The sequence below is a fragment of the Aquila chrysaetos genome, chromosome 5 (assembly GCF_900496995.4).
Source record: "Aquila chrysaetos chrysaetos chromosome 5, bAquChr1.4, whole genome shotgun sequence".
NCBI lineage: Eukaryota > Metazoa > Chordata > Aves > Accipitriformes > Accipitridae > Aquila > Aquila chrysaetos.
This window is the reverse complement of record NC_044008.1, coordinates 20586611-20609419: the sequence shown is the minus strand read 5'-3', so window position 1 is coordinate 20609419 and position 22809 is coordinate 20586611. Positions and strand designations below refer to the sequence as shown.

Sequence of the window (22809 nt, the reverse complement as noted above, 5' to 3'; positions counted from 1 at the left end):
TACACCAAGTATTCCTAACTGTGAAATACAGAATTAAAATATGAAAGGAATTGCTGACATTAATGAGTCTGACAGAAAGGGGGTGTGATTTAAAAGCTTCTGAAACATGTTCTCATTAATAGGTCCCTGAAGTTATTTACTGTAATTTAGTGTACACCAAATTTTGGATAAGGCTATTGCTGAGGGTAGAATCTGCAATAAAATTTTTAATGGCTTTTGGATTGCAGCAGAGTAATATCTACTTACTCTCATGCTGGTTTTTTCTTCAGTGGCTTCTTTCAGTCTGATCATCACCATAAAAATTCACACCTGTCACTATCTATTTGTGCCTTGTTTATTGATATCTTTCTCTTTTCCAATCCTCTTGTTTATATATTTTCATCTAATCGAAAATTTTTTGGAAGCAGTTACTGGATACAGTGCTCTGAAGTGTGAAATAATATTTTATATTTCTTCATTTGGTTTATGCTGAAGTATTTGTTTATTTTGAATCCTAGAGCTTTTTTCCCTACATTCTAAAATCGTAAAAATGCAATGTTTCATTTCATTCAAAATGTATTAATGTCTTTCGTTTCAAAGACCAGCACAGAAACTTTTGTAATGAATGGAGTACACTTCTTTGCAACTGAAGTAATCCACACTCTGTCTAAATAACAACATCTCCACTATTAAATACTGTACTCTCAAACACTTTACAAAGAGTGAAGGACAGACTCCTCTGCTCTTTTTATGTTTAATATTCTGAAGTATTCTCAACCTGTAAATAAAGTAGTACTTGAAATTGAGAGAAATAGAACATAATATTTACTAAATATTATGCCTTTAGGAACAGTGAAAATGAAATGCAGAGAATTTGAAGGAACTGCTCCAAACCATGTGAAGTCAACATCACAATTATGTCTGGAAAGCATACTGCTCTGCCTCTTCAGTGTTCAGTCTGTTGGCTTTTTCTGTCGGGAGTGGTAAATCCCTGCTCTTGGCTTCTGGTTATGAAGCACTTCATAAGACATCAGAACTCTCTGAAATGACTACCCAGGGAAGAAGTTGCTCTGCTAATAGATTTCAGTTTTGGTTCAGCAAGGCTAGCCTTTGAATAAGCTCAGTCTGTGTTTGAATCATAATTTCTTGGCTCTATTATTATTATGCTACCAAAAAGCACACGCTGTTTCAATAGTTGTCTCTTATAGTACTGTGCTGTGGTTTTTAATCCTCACCCTATTACTTGCTGTTACAGTCCATTCTCCTTGCAGGAGGGAGGAGAAGTGCTTTGAGTGAGATTCTCAGCATAGCACATGGTCTCAGGTGCAGGGAGGTCTGGGGAATCTGGGATGCCACATCAACAAGTCAGTTAGCAGAGCTGCTCCACAGATACTACCAGACCACTGAGGCTATAGCATTTCTAACAAATGCAATGATCTTTATGCCCTTAGTTTCTTAATAGCTAGGATATTCTCCTTCCTTCTGACTTCTCTCAAATGAACCGCCCTTTTGGTAGCTTGCTTTATTGTAACTTGAACCAGAAAAGTCCCCTTTCAACAGCCACAGTTGCTTGATAGCACCTAGACTATAGTTCTTTATCGAGAAGCGAACACATCAACACCAGAAAAGCCCTAGAAGACAGGAAATGTAACACCTGAGCCTTTCAAGGAATTTAGGCCTTCCAAATATATCTCTGAATATCAGTTGAATGTCCATACTGCTCACCTCATTCTTGATGTTAAGGAATTCCTACCAAAGAGATCACTTCTCTACCAATATCATGAATACTCTGTCTGCAACTATAATCTTTCAAAATTGTTTACTGTGTTGAAGAGCAATGGATTATGAAAGGAAGAAGATGGAAGACAGAATTTCTCTATAGCTGGCCCATGGCTGAGGTTTATTTGTGCAGGAGAAAGACATGTCTGTGAATGTCCTCCTCTTTAGTGCTTTCTTGAATTCACTGAAGTACAAAGTCATACTACATACCCTTAGAAGTCAACATAAAAATACAAAATAACTTTGCAGTATGCAAAGTAAAAGAGACTGGGTACACTTTTAAATATCAGTTAAGAACCACAAGCTATTCTGATTCAGTAATACTCATTTTATGATTATGCAAGGGTGAAATAGATGTTGCAAATTTGCTAAATGTAGGAAATTGACAGTAATGAAATTGCATGTTTACCAGTCAAATCTCTCAAATATATTCTCACTACCACTCTGGTATTTCCTTCACTGTAACAGTGTAAGGGGGTTATCATATTATGTGATCAGTTTGTAATAAACATTTACATTCTTATAAACATAGATTAAAATTTAGCTGGAAAATAGCTGGAATTTAATAATCTAGTGATGGAAACCTTGCACAGCACAGGCAGGAAAAGTGGCTGACAAGGAAGAGAGGTTATTTTGCCTGCAGAAAGGAATGACACACATAGCTGAGCTACTACCATCAAGACAGCTTTGAGCGCAGTGAAAGATGCAAGAAAGGTATAATCAGAGAAAAGAACTATAATTTTCCAGAACAAGGTGGGGAGATTGAGAAGGGACTATTTAACAAGACAAAGGAGCACTCCATTTCAGTGCCTGGCATACACGTTCACGAACAGACATTACCTCCTTGGGAGAGGGCTCCTCCTGGCAGGTTGCTCCTGGCAGGTGGGGAAGGGAAGGAACTATCCTGTGACAGAGCAGACTTGTAATCCCTGTGCCACCTCATTGCAGCTTTGGGCAATGCTCACGCTCAGGGGAGGACACCCATTGCTTGTCTCCTCACTCCTTCCCGAAGTCCCTTCCCTCTGAAGCAGGACGGTCCTCCCATCACGTCAGCACAAGATCTCATTGTCTCCATCTTTGACAGACCATCTGATCCTTCCCTATGCTGCTAAGCTATAAGCAACCCTGCTGAGGCTCACGGTCCTAGAAATATCATGCCTGACTTATCTTCCTTCTGGCCACCTACTCTCTTTTTCCCTCTGGCATCTTCCATGCTGCCTGAAGAGGTGGGCTACTGCACCCTTTGATTCCCTCAGTCTGAAAATATGTATAGATGGTGATTGTAAGGAAGTCTGTGTGATTATGTGAAAGTTTCTTCCAGATTCTCCTTCAGAGCCCTCTAAGTGTACCATTAAATTTACTAAGTGCCAGCCTGTGGTGAGATGCTTTTCTCTTATCAGGACTAACAAGGGGATTAAGATTGTCTTGTGTGTTTTAGTAGACCATAAAGGAACAGAAATGCATGCATGATGACAGACCCTTTTAGAATAGGCTGGAGCATAGATTAAATAAAATTTCCAACACTGACCCTGACTGCCACAATAGTGATAGAATTATAGGGGAGTTAATGTTTATGAAAAATATTACCAAATCAGAGCTCTTTGCCTTTACATAGTTGCTCCTAATGTAAATAAGAATAGCAAAAGATGGGAATGGAAAATGAGACAAAAAGTGCTATAACATAGGTGTTCTGTGAATGTTTTTAGATGGGCAAAATTCATTATTTTTTCATACTGACTTAATTTTCAGCTAACAAAATACAGTGAATTTTCAGACAGCAAGTCAGTTATAGGGCTCTGAAAATGCACATTTGAAAAAGCAGATTCACATTTAATTGTATAAAGTGGTCCTGTACAAGATCTTTTTCAACAGTCAAGGGGAAGGAAGCTTGAGTAAAGTCAATCAAATTGCAACAGCTTATACGCTTGTCCTGTATTACCTTGTTCTATGAACATACATTTCTCATCCTGTTTCAAAAGTAGATCATACCTGTGACTGTAAGCTAATGTTTTCTGTTTTTCAGTTTGGGTAAGCAAAAAATACCGAAGTGGTCTGTTAGCATGACTCTTGGAAGGTGATGAATTTGTTGAAATATTTTTCTGTTTGTTGGTCTGTAACCAAGGATTTCCATGTTCAAATTGTGGCCTCTGTTTTGCTTTGACAACATTATATCTTTCTCCTCTCAAGGTTTGTTACTGTAATTCTTTCTTAATCATAGTTGGAATGATTGTTATGTAATATTCCAGTTTCTCAGTCTAGTTGTGTGTCAGCACAGCTAGTACTTTTGTCTTTTTTGCATGTTTGACAGAAAGAAAGAACATTCTTGATTAACTGTGTTGCAATTTCCTTATGAACAGGCTTGCATTTCCTCCTATAGTAACACCAAAATATTTTCCTGTCAAATTACATGCCAAGGAATATCTAATTAAGGCTAGATTCTAGTGATAACATTCAGCACTTTTTCTTGGTAGCGTGACTGCATAATGCTGTCATTTTTCACTCCTTACTTTGGTATAAGGAGTAGATTGTTCCCCTTAAAATAGCTAGATCTCAAAAAATCTGTTGGAACAACTTGGCTAGTGACAATCCACTTCAATATTTTTTTCATGTTCTCTGTGCTATAGTGAGTTTTACAAATGCAATCTTTGGAAGGCCCAGATGAATCAGACTAGCAAAAGGCATATTGAACTGATCTGTTATAAAACATCCAGTACTGTGAGCACAGTGCACCACAAATAGCTGGCTCTCAAAAATAACCATTAGGTCTTCAGTTAGCAGACTGTTCATACACACCCATTCCTGTCCTTTTATATGCACTATTGCTTCTCATGTGGACAACTGTGATTGAAAGGGGGAAGCAGGAGGATAAAGGCAATATGAAAAGCTTGAGTGATAATAATTTTTAAGAGGAAGGATATTGACACATTATACCCTGCCATGATCTTCTTGTACAGAATTAAAAACTGTCCTAACACTTTAGGATGAGAGCCAGAGGTCAGTTTCTGGTAGACCCAGCTCTCTGCTCTCCAGCTGCCCCTTTTAGTCCCTCAACTAGCAATCACCTCCAGAGTCATTCCACCACTGTTCCACCTGGCCCTTACTCACCAGTTACCTGCAGTATCCTTGAACCATCAGATATGCCAATAAACCACATTTTTCTTCACTGAAATTTTGTCCTATGTCCTGAATCTCAGCCATGCCCACCTCAAGCCTGGACACTTCCATTCTTATACCCAGCATTGAAAGATGCTTTATTCCTTCTGTGAAACCTTCCCTGCTGCACTACAATCACTCTGTGACCTGCCTGTGTCAGACAGCCATCTATCTGGCTTCCCTAGAGGAGGCTGAAAATCTCTTCTCTCCCTCAGGTTACACTCTCTGCTTAACTCATTGACACTGTATTTATTGCAAGGTCAGAAACAGCAGCAATAACCTGGAAAAGACAGGAGCTTGCAGGGAACTCAATATTCAGTTTCTCTGGGATTAATGAAGAGGAGTTCCACAGAAGCCACCTTCTTCTTGCCATGGTCTACATGTCTTGCAGAAATGCCTGGAGGCACTGAGGTATTCTGAGACTGGTCTGGTAAAATCACACCAAATCCCTTGCTGGCACAGGGGATCCTTCAGGTTATTGTACACCAGTCACACTGTCTTGTGTTTGCAGTGCACCTGACATAGAAGGATTATGAATAACACTAAGCCTCACTTACTCCTTGCATTGTGCTCAGTCCTTCCATTTAATTGCTTGTGACCATATCAAATGATCTAATTTTATTTTATTTTTTAATCTCGTGAAATAAACAGGTGTCAATGTTTTCCTGCTGGTGGCTAACAGTGCATTTATATCTTTTTTTGGCCTGCATTATCCCATGTGGCACAATGTCCTCAAGGGGTGTGCATGAAAAATCTGTGGCATGATGCAAAGCAAATATTCCACCATTAAATTAAAAAATATGGATGAGCAATCAAAATGTAGGCAAATGTAATTAAAATTCAAATGTAGCCTTTAGATTTCTGTTTTTTTCCTTATCTAGAAAGTCAATGAATTAATTTTATTGTGCAAGGTAGCTATTTTTTAAAAACTGGCCCAAATGAATCTTTAATGTAATATGAAGTCTACTGAATTTAATCCTATAGGCTTTCCCATTTGGTTAGAAGGACATAGTCTCATGGACAGAATTATTTTAGGATGGCTGTTATTCTTTGTCATGGTTTAAACCCAGCCGGTAGCAAAGCACCACGCAGCCGCTTGCTCACTTCTCCCCCCTGCCCTGGTGGGACGAGGAGGACAAAATATAAAGAAAAGCTCGTGGCTCAAGACAAGGACAAGGAGGGATCACTCACCACTTATCGTCTCAGGCAAAAGAGGCTCAACTTGGGGAAGAAACAAAATCAATTTAATTTATGACCAATCAAATCAAAACAAGGATATTAAGAAGTAAAACCAAACCTTAGAACACCTTCCCCCTACCCCTCCCTCCCTTCTGGCTCAGCTCCACGCCCGGTTCTCTCTACCTCCTCCCCGCAGCGGCACAGGGGGACGGGGAATGGGGGTTGGGGTCAGTTCCTCACACCTTGTCTCTGCCGCTCCTTCCTCCTCAGGGGGAGGACTCCTCACTCCTCCCCTGCTCCAGCGTGGGATCCCTCCCAAGGGAGACAGTCCTTTACGAAATTCTCCAACGTGGGTCCTTTCAGTGGGCTGCAGTCCTTCAGGCACAGGTGGCTCCAGCATGGGCTTTCCCATGGAGTCACACCAACTCTGGGGACATCCACCTGCTCTAGCTGCAGGTGGGCATCTGCTTGCCCGCTCACCTCCACGGGCTGCAGGGGCATCAACCTCCTTCAGCACACCTCCTCCCCCTCCTTCCTCACAGACCTTGGTATACCTCACAGACCTACTCACTGCAGGTTCCCCCTCTTAACTCTGTTCTCCCAGAGGCGATACCGCCGTTGCTGACGGGCTCGGCCTGGGCCAGAGGCGGGTCCGACTCGGAGCCGGGGAAGCTTCGAGCAGCTTCTCACAGGAGCCGGCCCTGCGGTCTCTCCCCTGCTACCAAAACCCACCACACAAACCCAAAACATTCTTCCAGAACCACATGTTGTCTAATGTGTTACTGCACTGGTTAAGATACTACTTTTTTCTTGGTACTCATAGTTTTATAACTTGTGCTCTGACATGTCTCTGTTGCACAATACTTATTCCAGTGTTAGCTTAAGACCTGACTATATTTACTATAATTTCTTGATTTGCCTTAAAATCTTGTTTCCAAATACAACATTTACTTATCTCTCTGCTTGTTCTGGTCAAGTGTAAGGCTTGATTCCTCATTCACCTTGATGAATGCTTCATGTGAGTAGCTTCACTGGCACTAGTGTAAGGGCACACAAATTGCAAAATACTGAATGTTTTCAGGGATTAATGTTCTAATAAAAAAATTCTTTTTCTTCAAAGCATTTTCTAGTTATGAAATTGATAATTAACTTTATGGTGAGTTATAAATAAGGCTATGAGTAGCTGAGGATGCAGCTGATGCCTGTAAAAAGGCACTGATGTAGACATCACCTGAGCCAAATATACTCACAATTACTATATATGGAGGAAAAGTGAGATACATCTATAATGTTTGTCATGTACATAGTTAAGAAATCCATGTTATATTTTTATCATTTCCCACCCTCCATCCTCTCATAGCTTTTAGTACTATACAGGAAAGTGACTTTAAAATTCTATCTATTAGAAATTAGAGTTTCACTTTAAATCAAAGTATTTTGAAAAGAAATATCAATTTAAAAAAATTTTCATTGAAAGATGCTGAAACAAATTCTAAGATTTTTTTTTTCAACAGTGTCAGAACATTTGTGGTCAGATTGATGTATCTAAATGTACATATCTAAAGTATAAATGTCTACACAGACATAGCTCTTGCTGTGGTCAATGGAGAGAAAGACAGACTTTCATTGTAATGTAGCCATCTAATGTAGAGCAGATTCACTGTCTTAAACGTGTCTGTTTCTCTCAGCTGATAATAAATGGTGCAGAGGGATTCAGTTGCTTGAACACAGGGAGCTAGCACCTTTTTAGGTACCAGAAGTGTAGCTAACCTCAAGGTGCTACTCTAAAGGGCATGGACCTCCTGCACCGTATCTCCTAGCTCTGTGAGAGTGTCTTTGTTACCACATGGTGTCTAAAATGGCACCATATATCCGTGCCTAGGTAGCTGGGTGTCTCTCAAAGTTTACTGTTTCACTTCATTTTCACTTTGAGCTTTGTTGCATTCTCTCTTGATGCTCTCAGGGTTCAAGTTTTCTTTCCATCATCTTGGTATATGCCAGAGGAACTTCTTAATTGCTACTGGCCACTGAAAACCATTTCTTTCCCTACTATTTGCTGCAAAAGCAGTTCTTAAGTTACTCTGTGCTGCTTCTGTGAAAAAATAGCATCCTCAATACCATGAAACAAGAATATGTTGGGACATTGGATATTCTAGTATGTAGTTTTTAAGGATCTCTAATAGGGATAGCATGTCTATTGCTTGTCAAATCAGTTAAAGCCAGCTTTATCACTAGTTTTAGGTATCAAATAATACATTTATTTAAAGCTAGAAGCTGTAAATTTGTAACAGTAGAATAGAGTTGAAAAAATATACACTCTGTTAATGTTATACTTAATGGGATACTTAGTTACTTCAGCATCGTCTCTTCTACCTCTTTTTTATAGGTGAAACTGAAATCTCATATTGATTTTCTGTGATGGTTACGTTTCTGTTATATAAGATGATGGTTAAGATCTCCTTCCACATAGTGCTCAACAGAAGGTGAGTGTCACAAACCAAAAGCTATGACCTGCCTATATTATGTCAAGTTAGAATGCCCTCTTCTTGCATAATTCTTTGTTATGAAAGCTTCCACCTGCATTTACTGTAGTTAGGTAATGAGGCATCACATGGTGACGTGAAGGATGAACCTTCTATTGTTGTCTTAAGGTCTTTTCAGTGACATTTTGATTGTATATCATACTGGAATATTCCTGTCTAAGACTCCCTTCATACCTTTTTCTCTCCGGAAGACATTTTTGGAGATATGTTGGTAAAATGAGTTACATCTTGTTATGAAAAATGTGGGATATATAGTCTTCCTACTAGGAGCATGAGGAATCCTTCCATATGAACATAATTGTATTGGCTTTGTGTGGCAAGGTTTTGGTAGCGGGAGGGTTACAGGGGCGGCTTCTGTAAGAAGCTGCTGGAAGCTTCCCCTGTGTCCAACAGAGCCAATACCAGCCGCCTCTAAGACGGACCTGCAGCCAGCCAAGGCCGAGCCAGTCAGCAATAGTGGTAACGCCTCTGGGAGAACAGATTTAAGAAGGAAAATATGTTGCAGGACTGACAGAAACGGCAGCTGGAGAGAGGAGTGAGAACACGTAAAAGAAACAGCCCTGCAGACCCCCAGGTCAGTGCAGAAGGAGGGGGAGGAGGTGCTCCAGGCACCGGAGCAGAGATTCCCCTGCAGCCCGTGGGGAAGACCATGGTGAGGCAGGCTGTCCCCCTGCAGTCCAGGGACGTCCACGGTGGAGCAGATCTCCACCTGCAGCCCAGGGAGGACCCCACGCCAGAGCAGGGGGATGCCCGAAGGAGGCTGTGACCCCGTGGGAAGCCCGTGCTGGAGCAGGCTCCTGGCAAGACCTGCAGATCTGTGGAGAGAGGAGCCCACGGAGCAGGTTTTCTGGCAGGACTTGTGACCCCGTGGGGGACCCACGCTGGAGCAGTGTGCTCCTGAAGGACTGCACACCGTGGAAAGGACCCATGCTCGAGCAGTTCATGAAGAACTGCAGCCCATGGGAAGGACCCACGTTGGAGAAGTTCGTGGAGGACTGTCTCCCGTGGGAGGGACCCCACGCTGGAGCAGAGGAAGAGTGTGATGAGTCCTGTCCCTGAAGAGGATGAAGTGGCAGAGATAACATGTGATGAACAGACCGTAAACCCCATTCCCCGTCCCCCTGTGCGCCTGAGCAGGGGGTAGGTAGAGAATCCGGGAGTGAAGTTGTGCCTGGGAAGAAGGGAGGGGCGGAGGGAAGGTGTTCTGAGATTTGGTTTTATTTCTCATTACCCTACTCTGGTTGATTGGCAATAAATTAAGTTAATTTTCCCCAAGCTGAGTCTGTTTTGCCCATGACAGTAATTGGTGAGTGATCTCTCCGGTCCTTATCTCGACCCACAAACTTTTTGTTATATTTTCTCTCCCCTGTCCAGCTGAGGAGGGGGAAGTGATAGAATGGCTTTGGTGGGCACCTGGCATCCCGCCAGGGTCAACCCACCACAATAATATAAAGATTGTGTATGATTCCACATACAATATAACTGAGAGGAAAGTGCTGAAGGTGAATAGCATTTTTCACTCATTGTACCCAAATCTGTGGTGCTCTCTCATCATTTAGTTTAACCCTTTATATTATATTGTAGTACTTGGGCATTATTGAAATCACATTTCCACAGGAAGACAATTCCTTTTTTTGAAGTATCTCTGGGATGTGGGAGATACTTTGAGTTTGGTCTGGGATTAAACTGAAAAGTTATTACTAGTAAATATTATTAGTACCTATATTATCAAACTTCAAGTAATCCAGACTGAAGGTTGCAGCTGGGAATCCACGCATACATTAAAAAAACCCACCTGTCTGACCTATTTGGTTTTTTAGAGGAAATTATATGGAGGCTAATTCCTATCGCCAGGCTTTTCAGGGTTAATTTATAAAGTTCCACAAGAAAAGTTGGAAATTCTCCCTTGTCTAAATAGGAAATCGATGGCTGCCACTTTATCCTTCTGTCACTTTAGGTGCACATCAGCAAACATCTCTCTCTTTCATGGTGTTTAATTTTTGGTACCAAGAAATAAGGGAACTGGTTTTCAAACAGTATGTTAGTGCTTCTCAATCACAACTCATTCATGAATGTGAAGGGCAGTTTTTTTGTCCATGTTCCAAAAATAAGGAGGATTCAGAGAAGTTATTCTGATTTTTTTTCCCTGAATTGGTTAATCAATTTTAGTTCATGTGTTTTCTCATTGATAGAGGCTCTGATGTGATAGTTCTGGTTTTACTTTCCATTAGAGGATATCTTGTCATCTAGTAGAAAGTTTAGTAAAAGCTTGACTTTGAGATTAGTTCAAATGTGGTATTCATTGCGCACACTTAATCTTCTAAATTCTCTGATATTGATCTGCAGAAAGAGAAGCTTATGCCTTTTGATGTGGATTTATTTCTTCAGTCCAAATTGATGATGACCCTCATCCTTTCATATTGTTGACCAATTTTCCCCCATACTTTCAGAGATGGTACAACAACTTGGTAAATATTGAATTATTAAGCTTCAAAATAAACTTTGCTGTTGCAAAGCACTGCTTCTTGCTAGTATGGCAGCATCTGCAGCTTTCAGTTATAAAAAAATAACATGTAGATTAACTGTTTCTGTTCACGGATCAAGATTTAGTGCTGTTTTCAAAAGGTGCTAACATAGCTTTTGATAAATACTTACCCACCATGAGGCCGTTGACTTTGCACACTGGAACAAAAGGTTTGCTTCTAGTCAAAAAGCACAAGGGGGCAGTTTAGGATAACAAACCAACAATGTGATAGTAAAATATACCAAAAAGTTCAGTTTTAGAAAAGTAGCTTTTCTGAATCTTCAAATTAGGGTTGCATAGATGCTGAGATTACCCTTAGCACCCAGAGACTTGTGGTCCAGACTTACAGACAAGAAATACAATAACACAGAATGTATTTTCATGTAGAACAGGCCTTTAGTCAATGAAGGGAAAAGAGGAAAGAAACAGCTCATACCAGCTGGGCATGTTGGAAGGATCTTTCTCAAACATGTTTTCCTTTTGTTCAAGAATTTACATGCATCAATTAACAGAACAGATTAGACAATGTTTCAGTTCACAGTTTTAATGTGATAAGCATTAGTGCAGCCAGCTGCACCACAGCACTGAGACAGAGTTAAGCTGGATTTGTTTATAATTTACCTTTTTTCCTGTAGAGAGTCTAAGCGAAGCTTTTGCAACATAGACTAAACTGCTGTACTGAAGAAGGAGTATCACGAATAAAGGCTGTGCAAAGAACGCCTAGATGTGTCAGCTGAAACTTTTATCTTGCCATGAATACAATGCAAACAACTTTTTTTCTACGGAAAGCTCTTAAAATTTTTATTGTTGCATATTCCAACTACTTTACTGCAATACAATATCAATTTCCATAACACTGCTTAGCCAGGAGCAGACCAGAATGATTCACAATTCAGTAAAAACTTGCAGATACCTTGCATTGTGCCTTTCCTTTGTGTTAATTTCAAAAGTACAGGAAAGGTAAACCTACAGGAAGGCAGGGGTTTTCTTCATGATAGGATGACTCTTGGGAAATTGAGATAGGAGGTGGGAAAGTTAACATACCAAAGTATGTCCCCAGGCTTGCCTTATGTCCCTCTTACCCTCCAGTGTCTTGGAAGAATTAAAGGAAGCAAGAATCCCCAGGAGGAGTTTGGACTGACTTGATCAGTATTCATTTTAGCATCTCCTGTTGCAGCACTTAAGGAGCAGGCAGCTACAGCACCACAGGAGAACCTACAGAACTTTTGTGCCCCCAGGCCAAGCTGGTTTCAGCTCTGTGTTCTCATCATGAATGCTTCCACTGAACCATTCTGTACTGCCAGGCATTGCTCAGAAGTTGGGGCAGAGGCAGAGTTTGGAGCCTGAACTCTTTGGCTGCTTAATGGGTGGGTCTTGCACAGTGGGGCATAGTGGAGGAGAAATCCTAAACTAACTTCAGGCATGACTGCGCACTATTAAACTAAGAGATTGGCTACAGGTGAAAAACTCAAATATTACACTCCTTCCAATGATCTGAAAAATGGTTGCTGTGATTGGATTACGCTTCTGTAGCAGGAAGCGTCTCTTCCTTTCAGAGGAGGGTGGCCTAAATACATTGGGTTCTGCATGAGGCAGTGAAGCTGATGGTACACAAAGGTAGCTCTCTGCTTGAATTCATCACAGTGTGACTGTATCGTCTGGAACATTTTCTGCGGTTCTCTGATAGCTTTTAGAACTGCTTAGAAGAGAAAACATTTTTGTAACCATGGGATTTTTACTGACTAGATTTTTTCCTGTGTTGATTAGAAAAAGTACAGAGCACTCCTGTTCTTAAACCCTTTATTGGATCAGAGGTGGCACTAGATTGAATCAAAACAGGATTTTTTCCTCACAGTTCTGCAGTCTAGGTTGCTGCCTGATGATTTAGTCAAGGACTCGTTTAGTAGGAATCCGTGGAGCAGTGTCATTATTGTGCAATAAAAGCTCTTAAAATGAACATTGAGATTGGCATTAGATTCAGATTAGATTAGAATATTCAGCAGCAATATATAGGGATACAATTTCCATACACTGTGACTTCTGTCATATTTAATGGTCATAGGGTCTTCAATCTCTCATATTTATTTCCTGAAGAGGATTTAGCCTAATCGGCTTTTCCTTCTGGGAAGTTGAATTGTCTTTGTATGGTAACTTACAAAACAGGATAAGAATCTGTCAAATGAATGAATAAAACAAAAATAAAAAGAATACGATATCCAGGAGCAGCTGGTAATTGTTGTCAATGACAGGGTACTTTCACTGCACTTGTATTATTTTATTTTATACTTAAGAATGGGAGGAATATTAAAAAGGTTCAGTTTGGCAGTTTTTGCATTTCTTCCAAAGCATAAAGTCCTCTTCAGATTTGCTACCGCCTACTCATGGCTTATTCCCTATCTGACACTTGAGTAATTGTTATAAACCATTTCCATCTGTGATTTACTTTGTGTTTCCTATTGCAGGTGACAGTTAATGTATCTTGTCTGCTGCTATGAAATTTAAAAAAATGGCCTGAAAATGCTAAGAACAAACACTTGCAAAGACAGGGACAGCAAAACAAAAAGCTTTTATATTTTCAAAATTCATGTGCTTTAAAAATCTCTCAGCCCACAATGTAATCAGTGCTAGGATGCCTAAAGTACCTTCTTTCCAAAAAAATGCAAGTGAGGATAGGATAACACTACTTAAGAATTTATATTTCCATGGTAAATTCCTTCAGCTACGAAAGTGATGTATTGTAGACAGTAAGCAAAGATTTGGTGTTACGGATTTCCACAGACTTTCTAAGCTTACTCTGCATTTTGCTCCAGACTTCTTCCAGCTGAAATCTACTGACATCAGAAGAGTTATGACATAAGTAAGTTGTTTCACCTAAGGTGAATGCAGAACCTTAAACTAATAAAACTTGATCACCACTGGAAGGACAAAGATATAACAAGCAAGGTTAGGGTAGGTAGTGTTAATTCTGAAGACATCTTTTGACTAGAACTTTGCATCTGGAAGTAGTACAGATCAGGAGGTCATACACCCATCTCAGAGAGGAGAAAATAGCGAGCAACCATGCTATCTTTGAGAAAATCACATGCTATTGCTAAGTTTTATGCCTGCCATAAAATATGCAAGTGTCATCTTCATTTCTAAATGTGCTGTCTTTGAAAGAAGGTGAAATGCAACTGTTTCACTTTACAAATGCTGACAGTCTGGTAACATTAAGAATGAATTTTGCCTGTCCCTCAGCTAGTTAATTGGATGCATTTTCTAATGCAAAGGACATTTTTAATTTCACCATGACAGCTTCAAATGCACAGAAAAAAAGTACAGCTCACTCATAGCTAGGTATGTCCATAATCACTGTAGTCCAAATCAGTGATTGGCAAACCATGGGATATAACAGAAAAAACACAGTGCCTGCAGTTTTGACAGATGATGTCAAAATGAAACTGTGTAGTAAGAACATAGTTTCAGATGGTGATGACACAGGGGGTGTCTGGTGTACATGTGGACTCCATGAGTGTACATGGGAATTGTTAGTCTAAACTGATCCATAGTACAGTATTTATTACATTGATACCAAGCTTTTAGGTGCTTCCATGCTTAAGCACCTAGCTTAATCAAAATCTTATGAAGAGTATTTTTGGTGGAAAAACCTTAGCTCTGTACACCTTGAAATGGCTTTTTAATGCACTTGAACACTCTGCAGCTTGCAAGAAATTATCTTCTCTTTAGGAACAAATATATCATTTGCAGCCTTGCCAAATTCATGCTATCCTTCTTAAGTCACTTTTTTCTTCTTTCTTTCTTTATCTGTTTATATATATTATAGATATTTTTAGATTATTATGTAGATTATTGCAGACAACTTTAACAAATAAGAAACTGTGGTTTAGTTCTGTTTTTGTGAGGGAGACTGATTAAGTACTCTGTCAAGTCAAACATCAGTGGAAAGTGTGGAAAAGGCTGGTGAAGAAATAAAAAGACTATGCACATAACTCACTAGGCATAAAGTGTCTCTGTGTCCTAGGACTTAATCCTACTAGATACTGCTGGGCAGTTCCCATAGACATGGAAAGGAATTTAGGGTGTTCAACATGTCACAGTAGGTCCATAACATCTGTCTAGCTTCTGCCCTAACTTTCCATTTTTGTCAACATGCTTAGTCTTAACATTTGCTCATCATTTCATCCCTCCCATCTCAGATTTTCAGTATTCCTCTAAAAGCCTCAGTCATATTGTGACAGTCCCTCAGTTTGATGAATAACTCAATTTCTGCCAACCTGAACATGCAGTAATAAATAAAACTGCCCAAATTCTTTCATGGCTGTTCATTTCTGGAATACAGTATGTTCTTCTGGTATTGTCCAGAGGTCCTCCAAACAAGATAAAATTTGCTGTGCAACCTTAGTGTCTTGGATATGCCATTATGTCTTCAGCAGTTTGAGTTCTCTGTTCTCTCTTTAATACCTTTATCAACATCCATACATGAGAAGACTGAAAATGAGAAACTCTTTCCAATAAGACTGAAAACTGCTGCCCTATTTCTCCTTTTATAAGATTTGGTAGGTAAAAATAATTTTGGAAAGAATGCATTTAAAAGCTGCATTTATCCCAGTTTCTGTTTCATTTCAGAACAATGTCAGAATGGGACAAATATGCTTTTTATAAATATAAATATTTCTTTGCCTTTTCCTTCTACCTTTGTTCAGTACATTTATGTTATTTATTTTGTAAGTAGCTTTAAAGAAGTGAGTTGCTTTCTTTGGAGGTTTGGCCTCATAAACCATAGCAATTTTTCTTTAATTTTGGAGGTGTTTATATAAAAGGTGGAGTAGGGCTGCTTTCCCTGAGTATGTTTCAACTATTATTTAAAAATTATGGTAGAGAGTATTACACCTTTGAGATATCCAAAACAAGTAGCTCTCAGTCACTAAAATGACAAAGTGATGGTGCTCTAGCTGAGATGCTCTCCAGCCTGCAGCTAAAGAGCCATAAAACACTGTAAAAAAGAGCTGCTTTAAGTACCACATTCATATACAGTTCTAACAGAATGAAGGGAGCTTACAGGACTTGTTGAAAAACAGAAGCAAAATTAGGACAGCGCATCGGTTATTTACTACTTGCCATTAAAAAAGATCCTTCGTTTATTCAGTGTTATGGAAATTAAAGCATATGCCTCACTTTGATAACTGTCTCGTTGAAGTAAGCCCCCATCACTGTGCAGCAGCACGACTATTTGCAATATATTGTAAAACACCAGTTGTAAAGAGGTAACTTCCTGTTAAGTAGTAACAAATGGCTTAGATTTCTTAGTCCCAGTTAGATCTGCATATCTGAGTACATCACATTCTGACATTACTTCCATTTTGAAGATGTTAGAAGATTCAGTGATTTGCACAGGGCAACAGACACCACTGTTTTGAATAAGAAGTCTGAACAATTGGAGTACTTTATTCAAATCACTAGAAAATGATCTCCTATCTTTATCAATGCCTTAAAACTACAACACTATAAACTATTAGCCACACATCTCTTTTTTACCTCATTGTTAATTCAGGGACAAAACGAAGTATAGCTGAAACACAAAACATAAAAATTACCATACTTTAACAGCCCAGGGGTCCACATAATTTGGTGTCCTGTTTCCAGTACCTACCTGGTGCTTAGAGGAAGTGGTAAGTGTAATCAACTCCATATGTTGATTTCTGTGAAGTAACAAGCCCACAGGATTTTTTCATAAAGTCTATTAAGCCAAGATTGGCTTACAGTCTGAAGCACTGGACTCGATATCTGCATTTTTCAGATCTGTGTAATTCAGGTGAAAGTGTTGCCTTAGTGAATTTGGAAAGATCCATTTAATCTGTTTCCACTGCTATCTGTTCCCATCTAAGAAATCTTCAATTCTGCAAAGCTATTTAACTCAGTAGCTCTCACTGGTATGAGCTGGGGGTCTAAAAACCTCAAGGACAGGAGTCTTTGTCTTCTAAACAACATTGGCTCCTGTTTCCCTGGCAGACCGTCCACCACAGAAAACCTGGACACACTTTTCTTATTTTAGACAAAGCTAAATGCAGCCATGATGTGGAGCAAGAAGGAGTCTTCAAGCCATAAGGCCATGACTGTGTTGTGTCAGGGCAAATGCAACTCTGCCTATGTTGTACTTAGGGGAGACTGTAATTGCCTTAAGTCATGTTGGCAGAAATCCATTCCTGGTACAAATTTCCAGTTTGGAAGGTCCAGTCTGACTTTTCTGAGCTACTCAAAATGCCTGCAAACAATCCACCTTAGAGGATTCTTCAGGAATCTCCAGTTTTAAGCATTAGATTTTATTTTTCAGTGTAAGATGTAATTCAGTGTACTGTTAATAATGCTTGATGTTAATCATACATAGAACTGTATTTACACATAGTAGCTAAATTCAGTAGTATAATAAATATTTATCCTGATTTTATTTCTCTGACTTTCCCAGTTGTGGAGAGATTAATTATTCCCTAAGTTCTTATGACATTAATTTAGTTAGGCATTTTAAATTCACAGGACGCAGGTATAAGGAAAGACCAAAAGACCTCTGAAAACACCAATTAATGTGTTTAGCACATCAGACACAATCTTGGAATTCTCTATTTAATTTTAGAAATGTATCCAAAATGACTAGGAGTCCTCAGAGTTAGAAGTTTGATTGTTCTAGGTTCCCTACAGTTGAGAGAGAGAAGGAAAAGAGAGGTACTTTTAGAAGATGAATCAGTACACCTGTGCTCTGTATATCTTCTTGTAAATGTGAATCTCTTTCTACTGACCCAATGTCACTTCATTCCTAACTTAGACCCCTGAATCAAGCACCTAAATGTTAGGTAGGACAAATCTGCCCTATATGGCACATGCCAAACACCTTCCCTGTTACATAAACAGATTTCATTCGGTCTTTGTCAAAACAAATTCTTGCTGATGTTCCATTAAGTATCTAAAATTAGGAGACATGAATCCTTTTCAGAAGTGTAGTTGTTCTAATTATTCTTAAATAATACCCTTGGGGTAGTTTTCTTCATCTTATTTATAGAATGAATCCCTCATTCATATATAGTGGTGAAGACACATTAATAACAGAATTTTCTTTCAAGTAAGACTGAGAATGCACTTCTTACAAACTATCTAAACACTAGTACTTAAAAATGAGGGAGTCCTTCCAAAATGCAAAGCTGATGAAGCTGACCCTCCATCCCAGTTCTGACCCTGGCAGGATTTAGTCCTTAATAAAGTTAGCAATCTATTAATTGATCCGTAATCAATAAAACAATGCACATAAGCTATAATGAACAATATCGTCAGCACTGGGGTTCACTAGAAATAATGTATTTCAAACTAAGTAAATATTTTGGCAGTGACTAGGATATATCAGGTCAGCAGTGCCTCAAACCAGCATCAGAAAATACAAAAGCAAACATACTGTAAGCACAGAACACAGGAAGATATGCTCATTAAAGACTCCAACATTTTATAGCAGCATGACATCTACAAAACAGAAGTGAAGCTGAAAAAAAGACAAAAAGTCAAAGGACCAAAGTGAATGGGAAACTATTAATTGAGAATGATATCTGCAAAGTGTAAGCAGCACAATTAAAATATTTAATGGTGATTAGGGCATCATTTCTGTAACAGTAGCAGTAACACTGTATGGCTATAGATTAGAATAACACATCTGAAAATGTCTCATTAGATGTAAATATTTTGCTTGAGATGAAAGGATATCTGCTTGCTGATTTTTCATAGGACTTAGAAAAGAAAGAAATATATGTAGAGATTTTGTCTCTGCCTCTCTGTATCTTTTTTTTTTTAAATTATTGCCATCCTGAAGGATGGGGAGGACACTGAGGAGACAGTCTTGAAACAGACAGACTTAAAGGTGAAAAAGTGCAATTTTTTATTACAATGAAGTTCCACAAATAATAACTTGTTTTTCTGATTATTTACTGAAGTTTTGCTAATCCATTGTCAGCCCCAAATAAAATAAAAGGATATATCTCAATAGTTATGTGTAGCCTTAGTGAATTGAGATACTTAACCACAGTTTATCTGTTTTCCTGTCATTCTGAGGCAATAGCTGAAAGAGAAAGGGGAGGAGGAGGGAGAGTGAAACTCTGGTCCTTGTGAAGAGCTAAAACTTCTCATGGTGTAAGAAAAGTTAGGCTTTCACTCTGCATGTGTCATTTACAGGAGAAATTGTCTTATTCTGGGAGGGTCTGGTTTTCCTATGGACAATCCTGAGTAGTGGCTGTGGAACAGTAAGTTTTGCCTCAGAAACAGTCCTGTGGCATATTGCATTACAAACCCCTCTGGTTCTAGAGAACTTCTGTGAGAATTTCATTTAACCATGTCTACACTCAAGCGGTTTATGTCCTTCAGGTCCATTGGTCAAGAAGGACTGTTCTTTTCAGTAAGCATCTAGAAATAATTGTTAGTACTCTGGGACATTTTTGTTCCTTACTGCTTAGCAACCAAAGGAAAAATTTCTTCCCTACAGGTTGTCAGAGAGGACAGCCTACGGTGTTGGCTTCACTTAATGTGCCAGGTTACAAACTGTGGTAGTTCAGCAGGTGTTTCACGAGTCATGGTTGCAACAAGGTGCTTCTGAAACAGAAATGGGCTAGACTGGGAGCGGGAAACATGGTACCTAACTGAAGTTAGGCTATGTCCACTCGACAGTCTTGCATAATAATGTCTTTGGGTTTTATTTTAGATTAACCTCTACAATTTATGTGAAAACAAGCAACTATATTTTCAGTTCTGGCTTAATTTAATTTTATGTTACTTTGTGTCAGCAAATCACTTGGGTCTGCAGCTATTCTGCATGGTCACTTGCTGCTGACTCGATTTATGTACAGAGCTGTGTCGGCTGTACCTCTGTAGCCTTTAGCAAGTGGCTCCGGAACCATGTGGAGTGCACCCTGTGGCGGATGGCTTCCTGCCCTGGGTGCCACACAGGCAGCCTCCCTGGGCTCTCATGGTGCTGTACTAAGCCGTTTCCAGACATACAAAACTACGTAATTAAGTACACAGGGTCCCGCAGGGTTTGGGTCAGCATTTCTGTCCCCGCATGGAGTGTGAAGCTGGGCTTGAGAGTAGCCTAAGAGAAACAGGACCACTCGAAAGATGAACTAGGAAACAAACAACAGTGTGCTTATATTGGGCCAGAACAAGCTATATATAATTTTTCTTTTGAGTCTTCCCATGCAGTCTTGGGATGGTTGTTGTTTACTTTTCCACTTCCTGGTCTTTGTCTGCTTAAAAATTTTTATAATTATGCTATTCTAGGAAGAGCTAAGGGACTGTTGCTAAGGAGATGCTGTTTTCTTACCATTTCTATTTCTGCTTTTAGGCACCACAGTCCTCAATCCTAGCTACTTTACAGGCCTTCCCTTCAGTCTACAACCAGCTTTTTATAAGGGAGATTGCTTTAGGAGCAAGTGAGTTTCTGGTTTTGTGATTGCCTTTCTTGGCTGTGGATTGCCTCTCTGCCCTCTTTCCTGCCTTTCCCTAGAAACCCGATGACAATAACGGGGAAAGAAAGAGTTCTTGACAGTGAGGGGAAAAAAACCCAAACACAACTTTTTTTTTTTTTCAAAGTCATGAGCACTTTTTGTTCATTAGGGAGATGTAAATGAGGTGTGTTTCTGTCACTACATGTACAGGTGAGAATACACTGAAATCAAATTTGTATATCAATTTGCAAACACAAAGGCTGAAATTTAAAATTGGCTTCCTTTAAGTAAAATTCCTGTAGGTATTTATCTGTTTCACATAAATTTTCCATTTTTCCTATTGTATTTGTAGATCAGACTAAAAACTGTGGCTCACATGAGATAGCTGTGTGGCATAAAATTTAAATAAACCATAATTTAAAGAAATATCTTGTTATATGTTTTCCGTAATAATGGGCAGTTTGAATAGTGTCGTGCTAAAAGCAATGTTTTATGGAGAGCATTATGACTATCTTGCTACAGTTTTATTCATCAAGTTTTGTCTTGTATCATAAATTGTAAATCTCATTCAACATACAAGCTCAGTTTGGGATCTTCAGAGTATTAAGGAGGTGGAAAAAATAACCACAGGCATGACAACGAGATAGAAAAAAAGTCAGAAGTTAGGGATGGGTCTGTAACACCAGATAAGATTCTGAGACTACTTCCATGGAAAAGATTTAAGTTCCACTGGAGGCCAAGCCTCAGAGCTTTACAGGAAGAGCAGAGTTGAATAGCTTCACCATATAATTTCAAAGTTTACCTCACTCTTTAGTTCTTGCTCAGCTTCTTTCAAATGTGTTTCTTAGCTTTGCAGTTTATAAACTTAGTAGTTACACAAAACTCATGCTGCACAAATGTTATGGAAATAGAATTTTAGTGCAGCCAAACTGACAAAGTTTAGACATCTGGCCATCAAATTAAACATTATTTTCACACAATCAATTTCTTTTCAAAGTTCTAACACTACAAAATATTTAAAAAGCTGTAAAAATTATTTAGCTTTTTGATTAAAAAAAATTTAACCCAATTAGATTTTTTTAACCTTTTGAACCATCAAATATTTGAGAAGTTAAAAATGAAAATGTCAAAAAGCAGACTCATTGTGTTTATAATTGGTTGTCTGAAGGAATATGTGTTTTTCCTCTCCCCAGAGATAGCAATAATCAGTTCTAACAACAATATGTCCAGCGAGCCTGCATTTATGTGTGCTCATGTAATTCATATTCAAGAGGTCAGGAGTTACAAATCAAAACTTTTTTGCCTAATATTTTTCCTGACATTCTCAGTTTCTCACTTACAATCTTTGTGGAGCAAAACAGAATGAAACTCAATTAAAAAAAATATTCAAATAATGACTTATTACAGCTAAACTGCCATTTTTGACTCAAATTAGGATCTAGAAAAAGACCATGCACCTCTTACTCTGACATTTTTGCATGAGGATTTGAATTATAGCTATGTATTTCGAAATTTGTTGTGTATACTTGGAGAAATTATCTTGAACAGACTCAGTAGTATTTTTTCAGGTGTCTTATCAAAGGAGGGAGATGAAAACAATATATGCAGCTATGATTTTTATCAGTCTCAGTACTGTACTTTGATTTCCCAAAAGCCACAGCATTTAGCTTACTTCATGATTGAAGCATCTAACAGAATGTCAGGCAGATGATACTTTTATGTCTCAGCAGTGGTGAAAGGAGTTAATTATGGTTTGGTTTGATGTTTCTTAGGTAGATCATAATATCATGAGATGTAACTTTCATTGCTAATAAGGACTTGCAGCTCTGGTGTCATGATGGCTCACACGCTATTTTCTCTCTTGACTGTGTGGTGTCAACACTTTATGTCCAAGAGTACTTAAAAGGTTATATATAATATATGTTTTGGGAATATGGTCTCATCACACAGAGCAGGATATATTGCACTCATAAATACCTACAAATCACAACAATCATATCTTGCCCCAATTATTTTCCTGTACCCAGGCATTTGATACCTACTTGAATTCACAAGTGTGATAATGGTCTTGTCCCAGCTCCTCATGACCTACGCTTAACAATACCTAATCACTGTGTCTACTGCATTGTTATTGAACATCACTGGGATGGCTATTTTAAAAGTCACAAACTTATGATTGGTT

The 22809-nt window shown here is 38.9% G+C and overlaps 1 long non-coding RNA gene across 1 annotated transcript in view; it reads right to left on the bottom strand.

Annotated features, from left to right (window-relative positions):
* Positions 1-6307: 6307 nt before the first annotated feature.
* Positions 6308-22809, bottom strand: part of LOC121233332 — a 138472-nt gene continuing 121970 nt past the window's right edge. The window contains exon 3 of the long non-coding RNA XR_005932475.1: positions 6308-6446. This is a non-coding gene — a long non-coding RNA (uncharacterized LOC121233332). The remainder of the gene's footprint in view (positions 6447-22809) is intronic.